The 21,466-nt window shown below is 42.7% G+C and overlaps 2 long non-coding RNA genes across 3 annotated transcripts; both read left to right on the top strand.

Moving 5' to 3' along the window:
- Positions 1-10,732: 10,732 nt before the first annotated feature.
- LOC119912784 lies at positions 10,733-11,151 on the top strand. The gene is made up of 3 exons (XR_005446237.1): positions 10,733-10,771; positions 10,892-10,993; positions 11,092-11,151. It is a non-coding gene; the product is annotated as an uncharacterized LOC119912784 (long non-coding RNA).
- Positions 11,152-16,610: 5,459 nt separating this feature from the next.
- On the top strand, positions 16,611-19,130 carry LOC119912772. Of its 2 annotated transcripts, XR_005446226.1 has the most exons (5): positions 16,611-16,727; positions 16,856-16,925; positions 17,026-17,080; positions 18,278-18,909; positions 19,048-19,130. It is a non-coding gene; the product is annotated as an uncharacterized LOC119912772 (long non-coding RNA). The 2 variants fall into 2 exon arrangements; XR_005446225.1 differs by lacking the exons at positions 18,278-18,909; positions 19,048-19,130 and adding an exon at positions 17,247-17,391.
- Positions 19,131-21,466: the final 2,336 nt, after the last annotated feature.

Below are 21,466 nucleotides of genomic sequence, written 5' to 3'. Positions count from 1 at the left end.
ACATGTCTGTGTTTAAGCTCTTAAGCTTTAGCTCTTCATAGGCTGCTTTTGTAACACAGTGTCTTTGCTTTGGAGAGATTAGTTTTACACTTGTGTTCCTGTCTATACTTTCAGATATCAGGCTTATTTTACTGGTCATAATAAATGCAAAAGTTACGTTTTTGGAAGAGTAAAAATAGGTCATTTTAATTTTTAACAGATATTTTGGACTTGTATTTGTCTTGTATTCAGCCAATGGTTTGAAGTGTGTATGAACTTCAATGAGTAACTATTAGCCTAAAGCTGTGCAAGCTATCTGTTGTTATAAATGGGGGAAAAAAGGGCATCACAGATGGCGTTTAGGTCAGTGTATTGCTACAAATTACGGAAGTGTGCCTCTTTTTCTCTCTGAATTTCCAGAACGCATAAGGCTGCTCTTTAACTACCAATAATATGTTGTGCTTGTGGAATATGTTTCTAGGTGTAATTTCTAAGGATTAATTTACTACTGCTCTCCTGTCTCAAAAATCTCCTCAGTGTGTTGAAGAAGAAAGGAGGCTCTTCAGGAAGGGAACTTTGCATACGTTGGGCCCACAGGTATGTTTTGCAATTGGTAGAAAACATTATAGATTAATAAGTTGATGTTGACTTGTCTCTTCTGACACGTATAGAGAGTAGTAAACAGTCAGAAACCCAAAACATCTGTGTATGCACCCTGATGAGTATACAATTGGGATTTGATTGTTGCTCACAAAGCCTAAACAGCAACACTTGTGCCACTTTCAAGCAAATATCTTTTATTGTTTGCAGTTACCTCACTATTTAAACACACATCAGTGACCAGAGCTATGTTTAGGGATCGGATATATTGACATTTGGAATGAGCAACAGAAAGTTTGCTTCTCAACATACTAGGGCTGAAACGATTCATCGATTAAATCGATTCATAAAATACATCGACACAAATTCTTTGCGTTGATGCTTCATTTAATCCATGTAACTATACAGCACAGTGTTTCACAGGGACATTTATTAATGTCGCACATCGTGCTTACGCCCAAGCAAAAGTACTTCCTGAACGAAGCATCAATGAATCTTTGAAATAATCTATAGAAGCTTCGAATACTAAAATCATCGTTAGCTGCAGCCCTACAACATACAATGCGCTTGTTAAACAGGTGTGTTGATGACGTACTGGCTTTTTACACACTAAGGTTTTTACTTGCGGCCTCTCTGCTGGCCATTAAGTTGGCTCTGTGTTTGCGTCTATGTGGAGACGCTCATCCCTGACACAGAGAGCAGGGCAGAGGCTTCACCGTGATATGAAAGATGTAGGACACATACCATTAACATCACTGGACATGTGAGTATGTGCAGTTCTTAAGTATTTCTGTATTGTTTTTGTCTCTCTAGCAACTGTTGAAAAGAGGAGGGAGATCATCGTCAGGGCAACTGGTGTCTACCGCACAATAAACCACACAGTAAACGTACCACACTGTAAGTCACACAGTCTAACACGAGCAACCAAGGAAGAGTGAGCCTGAGAGCACTTCACTGGCTCAGCTTATGTGCCCCACTGATGGCCGCTGATCAGCTCCAGCTGCAGGATTTACGCAGCGCCAGGCTCAGGGCCCGGGTACACCTGCAGAAAAGAGACAAGCACAACCCACAGACCTCACGGGTCGTAACACAGCTGTTTGAATAACTGCTGCTACTAAACTTTCACATGATCAACAAAATCAATGTGCGACTAACGTTAATGATTTTCGCCCGCACACTGTGCAGCACGGTGGCACATAGCTAGCGTCCTCTCCTCCCTCACAGGACAGCTACGTGACAGGTGGCAGTAGGTGACGGTGAAAATGAGCAGAGGAAAATATGAGCACTACGTTTCGGTCTGGCTGTAAATGTACAGTGTAGGTTACAGTTTGTCCGTTAATTAAAGTCTGTCTGTTCTCCAACTGCTGGAAAAGTGAAGGCAGTTAGCGAGAGGTAACGTCTCCTCTTCAGACTGCGGTCTGGAAGCTTCATTGGTTTTCAAAATGGCTTCTTTCGCCACTTGCATAGCGTTGGACATTGCATCCAATTCTTTTTGAGTTTGGCTATTTTCATGGAGCTCTGCTAGTTGTTTTTTCTCATATTGTCTAGCGTACCTTTGCAGTTGGAGATCTATTCCTTCCAGTTGTTGAATGACTGCATCCAAGTCCACTTTGATTTCTTGGTCAGATATATCTGCTTGTTCTTGGCTGACGTCCATGCCCAGATTGTCAAAGAACTTCTCAGAAGGGACCGTTTCCTCGATGCAGCTCATTTTTCTTCTCTCTTAACGACTGTGTTAAGCACCGCTTGTTTTTCTGGGCTCTGTACACGAAGCTCAGTTGTAAATGATTGATTAGACTGAGGAGCTGAAGTTTCAGAATGTGTTCACTCTGTGGCTTTGATCTTCAGAATGTGGAAGCAGGCAGTGACATCACTTTCCCCTCAGAACGGTGTTTATGACATCATCAACATTATGACATCGTCTAAATTCTGATCGATAAAGTACAGGAAGTGAGGGAACATCCTCTCGCATTAACCCTTTTTGGTCTGCCCTGTCCAAACCTGGGCCAACGTCCCAGAGAAGTTCACACATCCTAGCAACTTTTTTGATGCAGCTGATAACATTAATATCTTGCAAGTATTGATTTATAATTTACTGGGGCTATGCTGAAGTTTGTCTGAAGAGGAGATGCTGGATCATCAGCCAGCACACAGCTGAAACACAGAAGGTTTTAGAAAGTCACACAGACCCAGGTGAAATACAGGCAGCCTCAGCCAGTAAAAGCACAGCCAGAGATGTACAGGCAGCTCAGACCCTAATGGAGGACTGAGTTAATGCTTAGCAAGGGAAGCTGGTGAGGCACATACTGACACATTTCATAAATCAAAAATTTAATGAGGGGATCTGTGCCCCAGTAGAGCTTTATGTCAAGCAACGCCCCTGAGCAAAACCACATAAACTCAATAATATCTATGGAAAAATAGATAATATTCCTGACATCAAAGTAACGAATGAAGGAGATATGACCCTAGTAGGTTTCAGGAAAAGAATTAATGCGACTCTTTATTTAGATTTTAAATTAGACATATAATCATTCAAATCCAAATATACTTTATGTCAGAGTCACAATGTGATATATGAAATCATGATCACAATGATGCAGACTGTAGACACACACACACACACACACACACACACACACACCCTCTGTCTATAGATTTTTTTGTCTCACTCATGACCAGCCTCAGGCCCGTTCAGGTTCCTGTGTGAAACTTTATACAAAGACAATATTATTTTTAGTTTTCATTGAAGTTACGTAGGTTTGCGTATTTTGACTCTAATATCCTGTCTTGAACTTTCCTCACGTGGACTTAAAGGCTACGTTCACACTGCAGACCTTTTAGTTTACACGTGGCCCATATCAGACTGAAGTGTGAACTGGCCCCGGCCTGCAAGTGACCCGCAAGCGCAGAAGAATAAAAGGACGTCATATGCAGCACGCTGTCGTACAGAAAGAAACGAGGAGCCATAGAGGTTAGCTCCGGTTCGCTCATACTTGCTAACCCTCGTGATTTTCACAGGAGACTCCCGTGTTTCATTGCCCTCTCCCGGTTTCCTCCCGGGCCGGGCTGTTGTAAATATGAAGTATTAGTCCAACAGAGCTCTGGGTGCCAACCTACGCTAACAACATTTACATTTATTCATTTATTTTAGCTTTTATCCAAAGCAACTTACAATTGCTATATATGTCAGAGGTCGCACGCCTCTGGAGCAACGAGAAGTGTCTTGCTCAGTGACACAATGGTGGATGGGTCACAGTGGGGGATTGAACCAAAGGCAAGTGTCTTAGCCACTGCTCCATCACCCCTTCTAACAACAACAGTGAAACCAGATGTGCATGGAAGCTAGCTGCTGAGAAGCTCGAGTGAAGATAAATCAATGTTGCCATCCGCAAAACTAAAGTGAAAAGCTAATTTAATAAAAGCAGTTTACTCCGAGCTCCTCCCGCGAGTAAACAGCGTAGTTGTCAGAGTGTAATCCAAACCGACTGCGGGTGTTTATTTGTTCAAAAGCTGCAGCGCTGCTCTCTGCTCTGTCCTCAACTTCTCCAAGTGTAGCAGCTCTCCGCCGGCCAGCGGCATTTCAATTCCCCGCTCTGCCCGGCCCTCTCCACACAACGCTCTGAAGCCATCGGTGATGTCAAGATGATCTCAACGCTGATAGGCTATAGCAACTTAGCGTCATGTGACTTTCTCGCTCGAGTTGAAAATGCACGCAAAGGCCTTCTCGTTGCCGGCAGCGCCCGCTTCGCACCGCCCGACAGGAAATTGTGGCGCTATGTGTCTTTGCATTGACTTTGTATGTAAACAATGCGCCCACAACGCTCACTTCGCTTTTGGTCTGTAAGCACCTTTACAAAGATACAATCTCCTTGTTTGTTTAACGTAATGTCTGCAGTCTGTAGATGAGGATGAATCAAGTTCACCAGTTCATGGGTGCCACAAACAGGAGTCACCAAGTATTGTAGAAAGTCAGACCCACACAATGCTGAACCAGAACCAAAGACACTATCATAAAATACAGTCTGCATTATCATCTCTAATTCATAATTCTTATCTAGTTTTAACTTTGAACTTACTCTTTTTTTAGCAAACATCTAATTTCCTCTAGCTCATGTTAACTGTGAATGAAATGTAATCTGCGTTCAATAAGGTAGTAGTCATACATGTGAAACAACAAACCTGGATTTGAACATTTTTCAGTTACCTAGCCAGGTAAAACTCCCAAATTCCAGAGTGAAAACAAATGGCGTGCTTATTGTAAAACACAGGCGAGCCAACACTAGACAAAAAGGAATACACACACTTAAATACCCAAGAGAGGTGGAGGAAACGAGACACAGGTGGAAACAAAAATCAACTCAAGGACAGGAAGTGAACTTACAAAGACCCACGAGGAAGGATTTAACAACAGAAAACGTCTCGGGTTATGTATGTAACCCTGGTTCCCCGAGAAGGGGAACGAGACACTGCGTCGGTTACGACACTATGGGAACGCTTCTAGGCGAAGCAGGTCTGAACGTGAATGAAATCACTCCAATCCTATTGGCTTGTTGCTAGAACGGTAAGGTGTGACGGAATAACCGGAGGAGTATAAAGCACACCTGTACACACTCATCATTAGCTTAAACTATGAAGCAGGCGCTTCAGGCGGGGAGGGAGGTGCGGCGGGCCGACGCAGTGTCTCGTTCCCCTTCTCGGGGAACCAGGGTTACATACGTAACCCGAGACGTTCCCCTTCGAGGGAACTCGAACTGCGTCGGTTACGACACTATGGGAACGTGATACCCACTAAACCATGCCGAAAACCCCGCCTGCCCCAGTGTGCACGAGTGCCAGGTGCCGAAGGAAGGTCAAGACTGTAAAACCGAATGAATGTGTGCGGAGTGGCCCAGCCAGCCGCTAAACAAACATCCTGCAAAGAGGCCCTGGAAAGGAGGGCTCGAGAGGCCTCTGGTAGAATGAGCCCTCACAGCCACAGGTGAAGGCAAACCGCACACCTGATAGGCCAGGGAAATAGTCTGAACAATCCAGTTGCTAATAGTATGTTTGGATGCAGGGAGCCCAGCCCTGGGGGATCCAAAACACACTAGCAGCTGGTCAGCCTTCCTCCAACGGGAGGACCTCAGAGTGTAAATACTCAGTGCTCTGACAGAGCAGAGCTGAAGAAGTCTCCCGTCCTCCGCCGTCACATGAGGTGGAGGATGAATGCCTGCAGCACTGTGGACCCTGCCGCACAAGAAGGCACTTTAGGGATGTATCCTGGACGAGGGTGCAGGATAACCCTAATATTCCCCGGGGCAAACTCCAGGCTTGCGGGGAAACCGAAAGCGCTTGGAGATCCCCCACCCTCCTCAGAGAGGTGATAGCAAGGAGAAAGACCATTTTGAGGGTCAAGTGCTTAGCCTCAGCTGACTCCAGGGGTTCGAAGGGGGCCTCAGCCAACGCCCCAAGAACCACCGCCAGATCCCAAGTGGGAACCTTGGACCGAGTCGCAGGTCTCATCCTCCGGGCACCACGGAGGATCCATGTGGACGGGGCCCTGGAGCTGAGGAGGGTCTCGACTGCTCCGGCTGTTAGACCCGCCTCTAGGTACTTTGCCCCCTCAGGGGCCAGACCCACAGTCGCCATATGGCGGGGCAAGGGTGAAGAACCCGGCCCTGCGCCTGGGACAGCAGGTCTCTCCTCAGAAGGACCCGCCACGGCGGGCCGTCCAGGAGCGATCATGATGTCCGAGAACCACAGCCGGGTTGGCCAGAACGGGGCTATAAGCAGTAGGCCGACATTGTCCTGGCGGACCCGCTCCAGAACCCCCGGGAGCAGAGCGACTGGGGGAAAAGCGTACAGACGTAGCCTCTGCCACGAATGTACCATGGCGTCCAGACCCAACGGGGCTGGAGGAACGAGAGAAAACCATAGCGGGCAGTGCGTAGTCTCTTGAGACGCAAAAAGATCCACGTCTATGGGGCCGAACTCTTTGCACAAGAGCTCCACCATTTCGGGGTGAAGTCTCCATTCCCCGGGCCTCAGCCCCTGCCTCAACAGCACTTCTGCTCCCTGATTCTGCGTCCCCGGGAGATACATTGCCCTGAGCGATAGTAACCTCTGCTGGGACCACAGGAGGATCTGACACGCCAGTCTGTACAGAGGGCGCCCTGGTAATTCAGATAGGAGAATCGGGCAGGAAACTCCTTAGAGCCTGGAACACCGCCAACATCTCGAGACCACTCGGATTGATGCACCTGCCAGGATCCCCTTGCCAAGCGGCCGTCCATGACGCGCCCCAGCCCATTAGGGAGGCGTCTGTCGAAATGACCAGCCGGCGACAAGACCCTCCCAGCACGGGCCCCTGGGACAGGAACCAAGTTTCCTTCCAAACTGATAGGGAACGAAGACACTTGCGCGTAACCCAAATCAGATGGAGAGGATTTCCCCTCGGGGAAAAACCCTTGGTCCTTAGCCACCACTGCAGGGGTCTCATGTGCAGCAGTCCAGATGGTATTACGCTGGACACAGCCGCCAGGAGACCCAACACTCGTAGAAAGTGTTTTATAGTGATGGCGTGGCCTAACTTTACCCCTTTCACGGCAGCCAATATGGTGTCGACACGTGCCGGAGACAATTGTGCCCGCATCGTTGTCGAATCCCATACTACCCCTAGGAACGTAGTCCGTTGGGTGGGCACCAGCACACTCTTCTTTGCGTTGAGCCTCAGCCCTAAACGCCGCAGATGAGCCAGAACGACATCTCGATGCCAAACCGCCAACTCTCGAGACTGGGTTAGGATGAGCCAGTCGTCGATGTAGTTGAAATCCGGACGCCCTGGAGCCTCAGCGGGGCCAGTGCTGCATCCATACACTTGGTGAATGTGCGAGGGGAAGGTGCCAGGCCGAATTGAAGAACCCAATACTGGTAAGCCACACCCCGAAGGCGAACCTCAGGAACTTCCTGTGAGAAGGACGGATGGAGACGTGGAAATAGGTGTCCTTTAGATCTATCGTGACGAACCAATCCTTGGATTGGATGTGCGTCATGATGGCGGGGATGATGAGCATCTTGAACCTGAATCTCCTCAGAGACCGGTTAGAACCCGCAGATCCATGCGGGAGGGGAGAAAGACTCCCCTACCCTGGTCTTCCCTGAGCTCCGTCGGGACTGGATGACGGTCCTCAGACCGCATCTCTCAGAAGGCTGAGGGTGAGAGCGCCGTCTCGCTGCCCCAGCTCCTCGCGGGGGCCCCCGAGAAGCGACACTCTGCTTCCTCTCCTCTCCGTAGGAGCTTGTAGAGGGAAGGGATCTATGCCTGGCAGCCTCAGCTGCCTTGGGTCCAGACCGGCGAGGGAGGTACTGGCGGGAGAACAAATCCGGCCATCCTCGGAAAAGAGAGCCATGCTGTACCTCAGTACCCGCACAGAAAGGGCTTCGCAACTCGTGTTCCATCCCCAAACATGAGACACACATCTCATAAGAATCTCCATCCGTGATGTACCGAGGAAAAACACACCTTCTGTACATCTGGTTGCCGGACATGTTGGTAGACTTCTTCTTCAGGTAAGACACACTGCTTGTAGGACTGGAGCTTTCTTCAAACAACATACAGAGTGCCTGCTGAATAGAAAAAAGCTAATGATGAGTGTGTACAGGTGTGCTTTATACTGCTCCGGTTATTCCGTCGCACCTTACCGTTCTAGCAACAAGCCAATAGGATTGGAGTGATTTCATTCACGTTCAGACCTGCTTCGCCTAGAGGCGTTCCCATAGTGTCGTAACCGACAAATTTGATAAATGACTGTTTGTCTCAAGTCCACATTCTCACCAAAACACTTCCTATTCAGCTCAGTCAGGAGAGACTTAAATGAAAAAGAGGCTTAAAGAGGAATTAAAAGGAAAAGGAACAGGAGAGTTTAAGAAATGTGAGAGGGATGTATGGCCTACCTGGTGGAGGGGCTGTGACCACAGAGGCCAGAACCAGAATGGATGTGAAGGGCTCAGTGGGATCACTGAAGACTGCTTGATCCACCAGCTGCTGGAGCGAGAGAGGGAGGGAGGCCTGGAGCTGGAGTGATGCTGCAGTCTTTTATCTGGTCGGGGTCCTCCAGGAGAGAAAAGACAGTTTGAAAGTTTGACAGCAACAATATGATTGGCTCACAGAGGTTGTGGCAAATTCTGATTGGTTTAACTGAAAGAATGAACGCCCTCAATCTAATGACGGAGTTGGAAGCAGAAAAAAGGAAGAGAGGGGGCGGGAGAGAAATAGAGTCAGCATGAACTATATAAAAACTGCAAAGATAAAATGAGGAACCAGCAGATCTCAGAGCAGTAAAATATCATCTTATCTGTGTTCTTCAGCAGCTGCTACAGTATCACCATATTGCACCATGGACATCAGGAGTCAGATTCTGGTGGGAGAGGAGTTTGACTCTTCACCTGTCTGTTCATGTGTGCTGTCAAACATCACCATGGATCCTGTCTGTTTTCTAATAAACACTATCTGAAGAAAACAAGTTGCATCATTGCAAACATTTATTTTAACTAACAATCTTCACACCTTCAGCTTCCTCTTCTTCTTCTTTTCGCTTGGTGAAACACGTCATTGTCACAAATAGACCTGAATGAACAAAGTGTGAACTCTGATGGCTGCATCTCATGTTGCTGATCAAGAATTTGGGGTCTCTGTCAGTCACTGTGGATGAGAGAAAACTACATTTCAAAATGTAAAAGTGAAAACTGTAACTGAGTTTTTGGCTGTTTGGACATCGACAAGAAATTCAGAGAGACTGAAATCTAAAACAGACTAAAAGTCACTATGAGGAAGTGACATCATCCTAACCACAGGAAGTAGCTGCAGAGTCTCTCTACTAAAGCACTAGTTTAGAAACTCAGACAGTTCTGAGCACGAGAACAAGAGACAGAAGAAGGAGAGACTCAGAGAATCATGATGGTTGAGTTCAAATGGATTTCTTTATTTCTTCTAGCGGTGCTTCAGTTTACAGGTAAGAATACATATATCACATATATAAATGGAAGGCACATTGTAAAAAATAACTTGATCAATATTATTAAAGATTCTTTATTAGCTACATTTGATTTAACTAAGAAAACCAAATCTGTTGTTTCTAATGTGGTGAGTTTAGTGAACTCTTTGAAACTAAGGATAAAGAAATAATCGTCACTAACTATGAACATAACAGACATTTTCTCATTTCACTTTATTTTTCATCATTTTCTCAACAGCAGCAGCTGAAAAACTTCCCCTCTCCTTCACTGTCAGAGTTGGAGATGAAGTCACTTTGCCTTGTGAAGATGTGATAGACGGTCAGAAAAGATGTGAAAATACTACATGGTTCTTCAGTGGTTCAGGAGGCAGATCAGCAGTACCGCTGTTTGAACTTGGGCAGATCCACAAAGATGCCAAAGCTAAATCAGACAGACTGAGTGTTACAGAGAACTGTTCTCTGGTTATAAAGGATGTCACAGACAAGGATGTTGGTTACTACACCTGCAGACAGTTCATATCAGGAAAACAACAAGTTCCAGACTCTCAGGTTTATCTGTCTGTTATTATCAGTGAGTATTTCCATCATAATGTTTTCAGCTCAAACTGTCTTGTTAGAACAATATACTGAAACATCACAATAATTATGATCACTGTGATGAAGTTAACTTTACTCTTGTTGTCTTTTTCTCACAATATCTCCATCTTCACCAGTGACTGAACGTAAGGACGCTGATAAGATGACGTTAACCTGCTCTGTGTTGACACATGAACAGTCCTGTAGACACACAGTGAAGTGGCTGTATGAGGGTAAAGATGTGGACAAAGATAACAAAGACATGAAGACATCACAGTCTGTCTGCTACGCCACTGTGTCTTTCCTGGATTCTCATTTTAGTAACAAATCAAAGTCTAACTTGAAGTGTGAAGTGACAGATCGTTCCTCTGGAAAAGTGCAGCTGTTCACCTTCAGCCCTCAGTCCTCAGGTGAGAAAACAGGTGAGAATATGCTGAGCTGTTCAAGATGACTAAAACCACCAAAACATTTGTTTATCTGATGACTTTTCACAGTGATGAACTACTGTTGTTTTCTTTCTCTCACAATATCTCTGAAAACAGAATCAACAACAACAACTGAAAACATAAAATCAGTTCCAGCCACAACAACAACTAATGATACTTCAACAAAACTACAAGGTAGTAACTCATCTTTCTCTAGGGTCTCTCTGTCTTCCTGTCAGCCTCTTTCTCTCCTCATAATAAACATATTAATCTAACGTTTCATTTAGTTCTTGTTGATTTTTTTCTGTTCTACAGCTCGTGCAGATTGTTCTGCTCTGGACTACATAATGTTGGTTATGCGTGTGGCTGAACTCCTCCTAATTACTGTGATTACTGTTCTTCTCATCAGAGCTCGAGGTGAGAACATTCAGACCAACATTTGTTCACCCTGATTAACATAACCTGTAAGTTTAGAGCTGAAATATTTCTCTGTGATTTATTTACCTGGTAACCAGAGACTACCTGACAACAACACAGTGACCTACAGCAGCGTGAAAGCTTCCTCTTCTTCTGCTGGAGCCTCAGCTGATCCCAGCGACCTCTACGCCACCGTCAACAAACCAAACAAATAAGAGACCACAGTGTAGTTACAGCTCATATCATTACAGGTAATTTACACTGAGAACTGATAAATGTTTTATTATTTGAATTATTTTATGATAATATATGGGACATTTAGCTTGATGAACTTGCTGTCAGGCACTTTAATGTGCTAGTGCTGTGTTGTAGTTAAACATGTATTAGTTTTTACTCTTATTTCTGTATCAGCTGTTATTGTTAGATATGCAGTCATTTTAACACCTATATTTCTGTTCAGGTTATTTTTTATGTTCTGCTATTAAAATAATTAAAGCAAACTAAGAGGAAGTGGGACAACGCTCATCTCAACTGAGTCGCTTCTGAGAGTCGAATTAACACCTCCAGAGCTCTTCACACTTTTAACTTCTTTTCAATGAAACACATCATTGCCACAAATAAAGTAAGGAAACTGGCAGTGGTGAAGCCGTTCCTACGACTCAGAGACAGACAATATAAAGACAAAGGTCAGTTTTACTTGATCCAGGCAGGCAGGGTCAGAACACCAGGTAATAATGCTGCATTTGACACATGAAGTTGGATTTTGTTCCCAGTCGGAAATTTCAACTGGAACGCCGCCTTAAGGAGACAGAGTGTTACACACTTCTCTGGGCTTCAGCTTTTACCAAAACTCCATAGTGACGGCGTCTGCCCCCAAGCAGATGTTGAAAACAGTAGAAGTATTGGCTCCGACACTGTGGAACGCTCTTTCTTTAGACTTACGTTCCTCAGTCTCTTCACGCCTTTAAAAAGCAGCAGCAGACTCTTTTCTTCAAACTGGCCTTTGTCTCGCCTCGTGCTGTTTAGTGTTTGTAAGTCACTTTTACTATAATAAACCAGACCACCATCTTTCTCTGACCTTAACCAGCTGCTGCCAGAGTCTTAGTCAAGTTTAATAATACTGAAAGCAGATGTTGTATTTTGCAAGATTGAAGAACAAATCAGGGAACATTTTACTCTTACGTTCAATATCAAAATTTTTGTGACTTTACTTTTTTACAGTGTGTTACCAGAAACTAAATCCAGTCTGTGTTACGTTTCCTTCAACATGTGTTTACTGTGGCACATTAGTTGTAAACAAACTTAATTTCTAGGAGACAAGTTAGAGCAGTGAGAATGGACATTTTGTGAGTATAAACCCTTGAAATGAATAATATCTACATCTTCATACGTTCAAACAGGAATCTTTCAAGAAGGTGAGAAGAGAAGATGTAAATGTCACAAAGACACAACTAGTTATTTAAGCAGAGTGTTTTTATCTGCTTTAAAACACGTCTGGTTGTTAGACCGGTTCAGAAGCAGCTCTGCATGACGACTGTTGGAGCCTTTAGATCTTTTTCACAGCAGACGTGTTTAATTGTCAGGACTCTGAAACTGAAGCAGCTAAATGGAATCCAGCCATCATTAATTGTTTTGTTTTTTATCTGTGTTTTTCCTGCTGTGCTGTGTCAAAATGTCTTCTATGAAAAAAACAGATGTGTGTGTTTTGGTCAGGTTAGTATTGAATCTGGATATTTTCCCCTTCAGGCCAGTAGGGGCTGATTAATGTTATTGTGCAGGTCCTGACTGGGACATAATATAATGCTCCTGAACACTGAGTTGTTTTAGATCGAGGGAAGTTTCATCAACTGCAACAAGTCAAACTTTAAGTTCTCTGCATCTCACACTGTGAAATCATCTGTGTCAGGTTAGTGTTTGTTTACTGAAGCCATTACTACATTGAGCAGCTGTTTGAGGACATTACTGAGCTTTTGGGTTAGGGGTTGGGGGTATGTTGATGACTCTCCCCATGTTGCCCGACGACTCCACAGTTTGGGACAGAGAGCCAAAGGCAAGTTTACAGGCCAGCACATGTCACTCTGAGCTCTCCTGGCAGTGTGGAGAATATGAGTCTGTTAAGTTTAGGCATTGAGCTGTGATGGTTATGTTTAGTAGAAACCCACCGGTAAGGAGACAGATCCCATGAGTGCTCCTAAGAAGAACATTGAATCGAGCAGGCGGCACTGATCGGGTATTTACAAGGTTCCTAACTGAGTGAAATGACCCGGAAGTGTTTAAGTGGCAGCCACGATAAGAGCGGGCTGAATTCTCTAAATGCATTTAAAGCAACTCACTATTGTAGTTTCACTACGACAAACGCACATAAATGTGCTGGAGCATCTAAAAAATATTAGAATATCTTGGAAAAGTTCATTTGAACTGAACCAGACTGAGAGATTAAAGGATCAGGAAACATTTGCAGGTGTTCTGAGTTAATTAGCTGATTAGAGCTCTTCTCAGGTCGACTTTTCTCTATTCTGAAGTCTTTATTCTAACTTTTTGAATTGAATAACAGAAAAAAATTAACTTTTCCGTGACATTCAAATGTTTTGATGCACCTGTAGAAACAACAGAGCATCTATTTAACAAATGTATAAAATATCAAAAGCACCCATCCCAGGAAACTCTATATTTATGTTTGAGTATAATTCACTCAACTTTCTCTACTTGTATATTGATTTTGTTATTATATTGTGTCAGCATTTTAATCCTTTTTGTTTTTTCAGCAGTATCTATGTTGTTGTTACTTCCTATGAGCAGCCTAACTGATGGTTAAATGTACCAAATGAAACATCCTTTCTTAGGAGGTGTGATTCTGTGTTGGACAGGAAACCTTTTGAAGTGAGCAGCATTGAGTTTGTCACTGTACTCATCTTCCGCGTGTTATAAATAAAGTTGGTTAAAAAGAAGCTGGTGTAAGTGCAGCCTGGTTCTCTGAGCACCGCGGTTGTCTTTTATGAATTCTCCTTCACATCTTTCCTTGACCTCATGACGTTTTCCATCAAAGTCAAGGAAAAGTGTTTAGGAAAGGACAGAGGATGGATTTTTTTTACCATTACAATGTTTGTATTTCATGTTTTATGGTTTTATGTTATGTTGACAAACGTGACCACAGTTTCCAGGTTCAGTTCGTCCACAGACACATTTTAAATCTCCAAACATGCTGAACAAAGAACAGCCTGAAGATTATTGAAATAATTATTGATTACATGTAACAGAAATCAAAAGTTTGTGTCTATAACCATTGACATTGCATCCATATTATAAAGTGAAGATCACTGGAACTAACTAGTAATGACTCAAGTGTTACTACATGATCTAGTCATGATTTGTGCAACCAAACACTAAAGTCATTTCAAGCGTTTGAGATTTTTGGTGAACTTTAGTATACTTTTAGAAAATGTCTTTAGTAACACTTGTTACGTGTAGCGTATATAGACGTGGTCAAAGTACTAGGGAAGAGGGGACTCAGCTATAGGCATGTGGAGAATGAGGCTGCATACACTTTGGGTGATAACACTATCGATCATGGTAACTTTCTGGAACTGATTGTGTTATTAGGCAAGTATGATATGTGCCTTAGAGAACATTTGAATGACTGCATTGAGAAAAGCAAGAAGTTGCATCAGTCCAGTGGATCAAGAGGTAGAGGGTCTCTCGTCACCCTACTCTCCAAAACAACTGTCAACTCAGTGACTGATGCAATTGGCCATTTCATTCAAGAGAGCATCACCAGTGATGTCCAGAGAGCTGGGATGTTCTCTGTTCAGCTGGACACAACCCAAGACATCACAGGTTATGATCAGTGTTCAGTAATTATCAGGTATGTTACTGAGGCTGTGCAGGAGAGGCTTGTCTCCATAGTGAGGTGCGAAGCATCCACGGGGCAGTACTTTGTAAACTTGCTTTCTGGAGTTTTAGAGCATCTGAATCTGGACAAGGCCATGTGCATTGGGAATGCAACAGATGGTGCTTCAAATATGCAGGGCCAGTACAAAGGCTTTTCAGCACTTATGACTGCCCAGTCTCCAACTCATGTGCATGTGTGGTGCTATGCACACATACTTAATCTTGTGCTTGCTGACACAACACAAAGTGTCATTGAAAGTGGATCACTCTTTAATTTACTTAATGACATAGCTGTGTTCATCAAGGACTCCTGTCACAGGGTTAATCTGTGGGAGAAACAAACCCAAGAAGAGACAAGACACAGACGCCTCAGTCCAATAGGTGAGACACGGTGGTGGGCCAAGCATGATGTCCTCCAAAAAATCTTTGGACATTTTGGAAAACCAGATGATGGCCTCTTCATTGATGTAGTGCTCACGCTGGAAGCCATTGAAAAGAGGGAAAAAGAAAAGCCAGCTGTTCGTGCCAAAGCACAAGGCTTTAAAGAGTGTCTCTTGAAGCATAAAACTGTCTTAACAGCACAGATATTTCTTAGAGTGTTTGAGCAAACAACTCCTCTGTCGAAGTACCTCCAGTCAACGGCGATGGACATTCTCTCTGCCCATCATATGGTGACTGCCACACAAGATAGCCTCAAAAGTATCGCCAGGGACTTCCCAACTGTGAAGGCAGCTGCAGACACATTTGTGAAACAGACAAATCAGAAACTCGAGGCGAGGGAGGACAACACAGACATGGAAGTGGAGGCTGCACTACCTGTAAAGAGAGCCAAGAAGAGAAAACGCATGGCCGGAGAGATGACTGAAGATGAGTTGCAGATCAATGCTGAGAAAACAACAACACCATCCTGGACACAGTTATTGAAGCAATCCACAGACGATTTGTCACAAATGGCCCTCTTGTTGCGGATTTGGCATGGTTGGACCCCAGGAAGTTTAGCCAGGTCAGAACAGTTTCTCTTCCTAGTAATGCACTTCAAAACCTCAGCACATGTCTCCTCAAATTTGACAGCAGGGCTACAGTAAATAACCTTCAGTCAGAACTGAAAAGTTTTGCAGGACAGTGGGAAAGGCTTAAGACATCACATGTAGATGACTACAGGACCAGAACAGCAAAGGACAGACCTGAAGAATGGGACGAAGAAAGTGAAATTGTGACCAAAAGCTGTGATTCTTGCAAAAATTGCCCACTGTGCTGCTATCAAATTCTCAGGCGGTTCAACATGCTGTCTGATGCCTACTGTCTCCTTGGGCTGGCATACAAGTACCTGCTGACCCTCTCTCTCACTCAGGTTGCCTGTGAAAGAACATTCTCTACACTCAAGTTCATTAAAAGCAGACTCCGAAGCAGCCTGTCTGGAAACAGGCTTGAGATGTTTATGCTGATGGCCACTGAAAAGGACATTCTCATGTCATTGGACTCCGACATGGTCATTGACAGGGTAGCTGAGAAGAGTGACCTGCTGAGAAAGCTGCTGTTGTAACCTGGTGGGGTGAAATAAAATTATCAAAACATTCCTAATTATGTTTCAGTTAAGATTAAATTCAACTTTATTGTTATTGCCTAAAAGTACAGTCAAATGAATAGGTTTTGTGTCTATCTTCACTTCAAACAAGTCACGTGCTCAGAAAATGCTTAGAATGTGTCCATCTTAACAGGTTTTAATGCATAAGACAGTAGATAGAATAAATATTAGATAATATAAATATGAGAGTTTTCTTACAGCCTTAATCTGTCATTGTTTCGTTTCAGACAATTTTGGAAGCCTGAAGTGGGTTCATTTTAAGTAAGTACTATATAGAATATGATTCAACCATTTCTCTAGAGTAAACATACCAGTAGTGTCATCGTCTAAAAAAACCATTAAGTGCAAGTCTTTCTCACCCTTCGCTGTCTGTCCTTTCTTTCTTAAAGGTTTCCATATGTTAAGATATGTTCAGTGTTGCTGCTGTGGAAGTGTTGTGGTTGACTTTTTATTGATGCAGTGAGTAAATAGTCTTTGGTGATACAATTCAATCACAATCTGTCCTTAATAGATTTTAATATTTATCTAATCGTTGTTCCTCTCTGTCCTGTTTTTTCAGGGTCTAATCATTCTTTAAGAGGTTCTCTAGACCATGCAACTTTTTAAGTTCCTACGTAAGTACTACTGTATATGATTCAGCTATTTTTGTGGAATAAAGATACAAGTAGTGTGATCATATGAGCAAGTCCAACAAATGCCATTGTAGCCCAGGCTTAATAATGAGAAACACTATTTAGCTGTCTGACCAAGTCACTAAGGGTTACCTTTTATTTTTCTCAGCATCTTTGATGGGCTTGTAAGTTAGCAAATGGGTGGACGTTATGATGCAGTGAGCTGACCAATCAGCTGCCAGCTATGTTCCGTTACAATTACGCCTCTCGGTCTCTGCACCTTCTTTTGGCGCCTGTACCTGAGCGTAGGAGGCTGCGTTTCCCCTCGGTAAGACGAGAAACGACATGGAGTGAATTAAACAAATTCTGTGATCATTATCGCTTATACTGACTATACCCTGTTGTAATATAGAGAGTAAATGAGAGCTGTGCCTGAATCCACTGTTGTCACGGAGCTAAAGGCGGTGAATTCTGCTAAAATGGTGAGTTGTTTACCTTGCGCTAGGCCTTTGAGTTCGCTAGCGTCCATGTTAACAGGACAGGCTTTTGAGGCCCATTTGTATTTAATCTAGCCTGCTGAGTTTACTGGGAGTTCGCTAGCTAATTGTGTAAAGCTAATGTGAGACTGCTGTATTCGTATGCTAATAGGGTAATTAACCACAATAAGCTAGCGGAATACTCTTTAATGCCTGTGAAAATTACAAATTATTTTGTTTGTGGATTATAAAAGGAATTGTTACCTTTCCATGTTGTTGCTAAATGGTTACTTTGAAAAAATAATGATGTTAAAAACTGTTGTTACTGGAAGTTAAAGAGGTAAATTTTTAGTGCATTCTTTCCACTGTTACCGGTGCAGAGGGGGATAAATGAGCACGCTAACACCTTAATGCCTCTAATTTGAAGTAATACGATTTGATCAATGTTTACATGCAATGCCTGCAGTTTATTTATGACACTGTTAATGTTACTTAGGGTTCATAAAACTTAGTGTTCATATCAAGGATGTAATTTTTGATGTACATGTACTTTTGATAATTGAGAAAGTCATACTTTTTATATATAAGAAGAAACAAGAAGCTGTTGTACAATGAGAGAGCGATTTTGATATTGCATTATATTCATTTTATTTTATAGTAGCCTGTAGCAGTCCATGTATTCGCTGAATGGTAATTGAGAGAAATGATTTGGCCTTGTTTATAGGTCAGGTTTTGGTAAAGAGTTGGAAGCCTTGTGCAGCTGAGATCCATTCCACGGAGTGATACCAATCTACACGTTCCAGACGTTTTTCCAGAGCTTTGTGGATTCCCAGTCTAGGTGGCTGGGTGGCGAGCCAACCGTGTTTGTGACTCTGACTTTAGACGGATTGCCAGGATCTTCCTCATCTTCATGGTGGTAGGACAAACACTAACACAAACTTAAAAGGGCCCCAACGGTGAGAAATGAACTCTTGTCAATAAAGGCAAGTGGAACTAAGGACGAACTGAGCTCAACGAAGTTAAAAGGAAAGTTTTTTTTGTGCGCACTTTATTATTTTAGTTTGTTATTTTTCATACCTGCTTTCTTATGTATGTACCATCCCTGTGTATTTAATACACTTAATGCAAACTGTCATTCGGGTGTGGTATTCTTTTTATTGACATTCAATTCTCAGGCTCTTAACAATTTAGTGACTTCTGATTCTGGTCCACATTGATGATAAGACTACTTTAGACTATTACACCTATGTACATTATTACTACCTCGTGATAAGGGTTACACCATTCTTTCTCACCCTTCTCTGTCCTTTTTACTTGTGTCCTGTTTTTCAGGGTCCCATCATAATTTCTTAAGAAGTAAGTACTGTATATGATGTCAGTATTTTCCAACATTTTCTAAATACTGTACCAGTACTGTGTAAAATGCCATCAAAAAGTCAATTAAGTGTTATTCTTTTTCACCTTTCTTTCTTTGTCTCCTTTCACTTTTTAAAGGCTGCCATGTTAAAAAAAATATTTTGTGCCGCCATGCTGTTTGTTGATGTGGTAAATAAATAGTTTATGAAAATACCACTAAATCTGTCATTTATTAATTTTAATATTCATTAATGATCATGTCTCACCTCTAGTCTTCTCTGTCTTAATTTCAGGTTTCCACCATGTGTTGTAGATAGTTCAGGAGGAGGTTAACTTGACCAAGCAGTCTTTTGTTTTCCTCTAATTACTGTTTAGAATACCAGAATAGGGAGGATGATGTAGGTTTAAGTTTATTAGATTGATACATATATACCAACAAGACAGTGTACATCGCTGTCAGAACAGCGTTTGTTTTCATTCAAAGGCTTTATGGCTTTGCCAATAATACTTGGTGGGCCGGTCTCTAGTCAAAATGCCCGGCCGATTTTTTGTCCAGCCCTGTCTATAACTATAATTTTCAGGACCAATTAGAGTTTCAGACCTTGGGAGTGAGGATTTTGTCTGTTTCTCACTTTGGGACAGACCTTTAAAAGAGTGTTTTAGGGTGAAGATTAAATAAGTTTAATTTCAATGAAGGTTTGGGTCATTTAGTTGTGATGGTTAAGAGTTAGGGACAAAGCTATACTGTGAGAGACAGAGAGAGCTCTCTGCTGGCTGTTGACTCCAGAGCGCCATCATGAGGTCAGTCTGTGTTTCTGTTTCTTTTGTTTTTAATTCAAAGAAATCTCAACATCTACTGAACAGACTGATATTTTTGCACATGAATTTAAATACTTCCAGTAGTGGAGTGTAACTAAGTACATTTACAAGTTCATACAAAGATGATCTAGTTAGTAATCCATTATGCTTCCTCATCTCTGTTGGGTCTGTGGTCATCTTTCCATCAGGGAGGTGGAGACACACCATTTGTTTTTTCAAAACTGACTTCTCTAAATTAAAGAAGGTGGATTGTGCATCTACAGGTGCATTTCAGAAATTTGAATATCTTGCACAAGGTATTTTTATTTTCATAATTTAAGTCAAAAAGTGGAACTTTCTCGAGTCAATCACAAATTTTAAATTCCTTCTCTAACATTTATTTTTTAAGTAACATTTTCACAACATTTTACATAATATTTGTTAAATTTGTTCTTGATGTTTTTCTTTATTGAAACAATGAACAAAAAAATGAAGCAACTGTTTCATTTAACAACCCATTTATTTTTCTTAAGTGAAGAAATAATTTTCTCAATAAAACATTTTCCAGCAAGTTTGCATGACAATACAACAAGGTATAGTTCACCCTAAGACTCATTTTGTTATCAATTACTCACCCTTTTGTCAATAGAAGGATTGGTGAAGTTTTGTTAACATCCGTGTTCTTCTGCGAGTTTGAGACAGTTTTTTTTCCACTCAACTGCAGTGAGCGGTATCTTAGCTTCAAACGTCCAAAAATACATCAATAATCAATAAAATGTCTCCATGCTGCTTGTCTGAGTGTCCTGTAGCTCACACATGCCAAGACGTTTGTAAAAAACATTACAAACGTGTGTTCAGCTTAGTTTGCTCTGCTGCTCGTCCCATGCGTGCTCCTTCCAACGCCACACACTACTAGTAACACTACTAACTTTCCATCCTAAACATTTGAAATAATTTCACTAAGTTTAGGAAGTTTAGAAATTTTGTCTTTGAATCATACAAAAAGGAGAAGACTGCCAACTGAGGAGGAAAGAGGAAGCGTTCAATCACATCCCCAATACAACTCTATGGGAAAAGCCCGTAACGGCAAAGATGGCGGTTATCCGCCCCTCCAGCTAAAAAGCCAATCATCTGCTTTAAACAGCCAAAACGAATCATATTTCAGCCAATCGTGTGGTTCCACTGACACATGCTTAGTAGAAGTATAACCGGTGGGGAAAAACTGTTTTTAAACATTATTTTGGGGCAAAGTCGTCAAACTTTTTCAGGGATTTTTATCATATTTTACTGCTGATTCTATTCATGTAGTTTTTATGTCCCAGTGACCAGTGAAAGCTCAGTTCTGGCTCTCTCCCCATTCATTCAGATAGGAGCCTGGTTTTGTTAGTATGAAATTGCTGCCCAGAAGCGTTGCCAAGATGGCTGCCGAGTGGCATGACTTGCCTAAAAGGACTTTGGTACCGATAACAGCTGAGGTTTGCACTCGCTTGTACACGCACAAACAACCTGTAGTAAATCTGGCCTTATGGACCTTATGCACAACTCTAGTGATTCCTGAACTTTATTTCCTGTCTCTCAGTATTGGAAACACTGAATAATACAGAGAAGAGAGGACAGAGGAAAGAGAGAAGGGAGGATGGACGAGGAGAGTGGAAGAAAGAGAAGGGGAGAGGAGAGAAAGGAGAAAGGAGAGGTAATCATTACCCCAAATTTCACTCTGGTTTTCATGTCAGGAATATGATTTAATTCACTGATATTT

The sequence above is a fragment of the Micropterus salmoides genome, unplaced genomic scaffold, assembly GCF_014851395.1.
Source record: "Micropterus salmoides isolate LMB-PRFRI ecotype aquatic unplaced genomic scaffold, ASM1485139v1 Ms_hic_scaffold_2, whole genome shotgun sequence".
Taxonomy (NCBI): Eukaryota; Metazoa; Chordata; class Actinopteri; order Centrarchiformes; family Centrarchidae; genus Micropterus; species Micropterus salmoides.
Note: the sequence above shows the minus strand (reverse complement) of the source record. Positions and strands in the feature narration are given on the sequence as shown.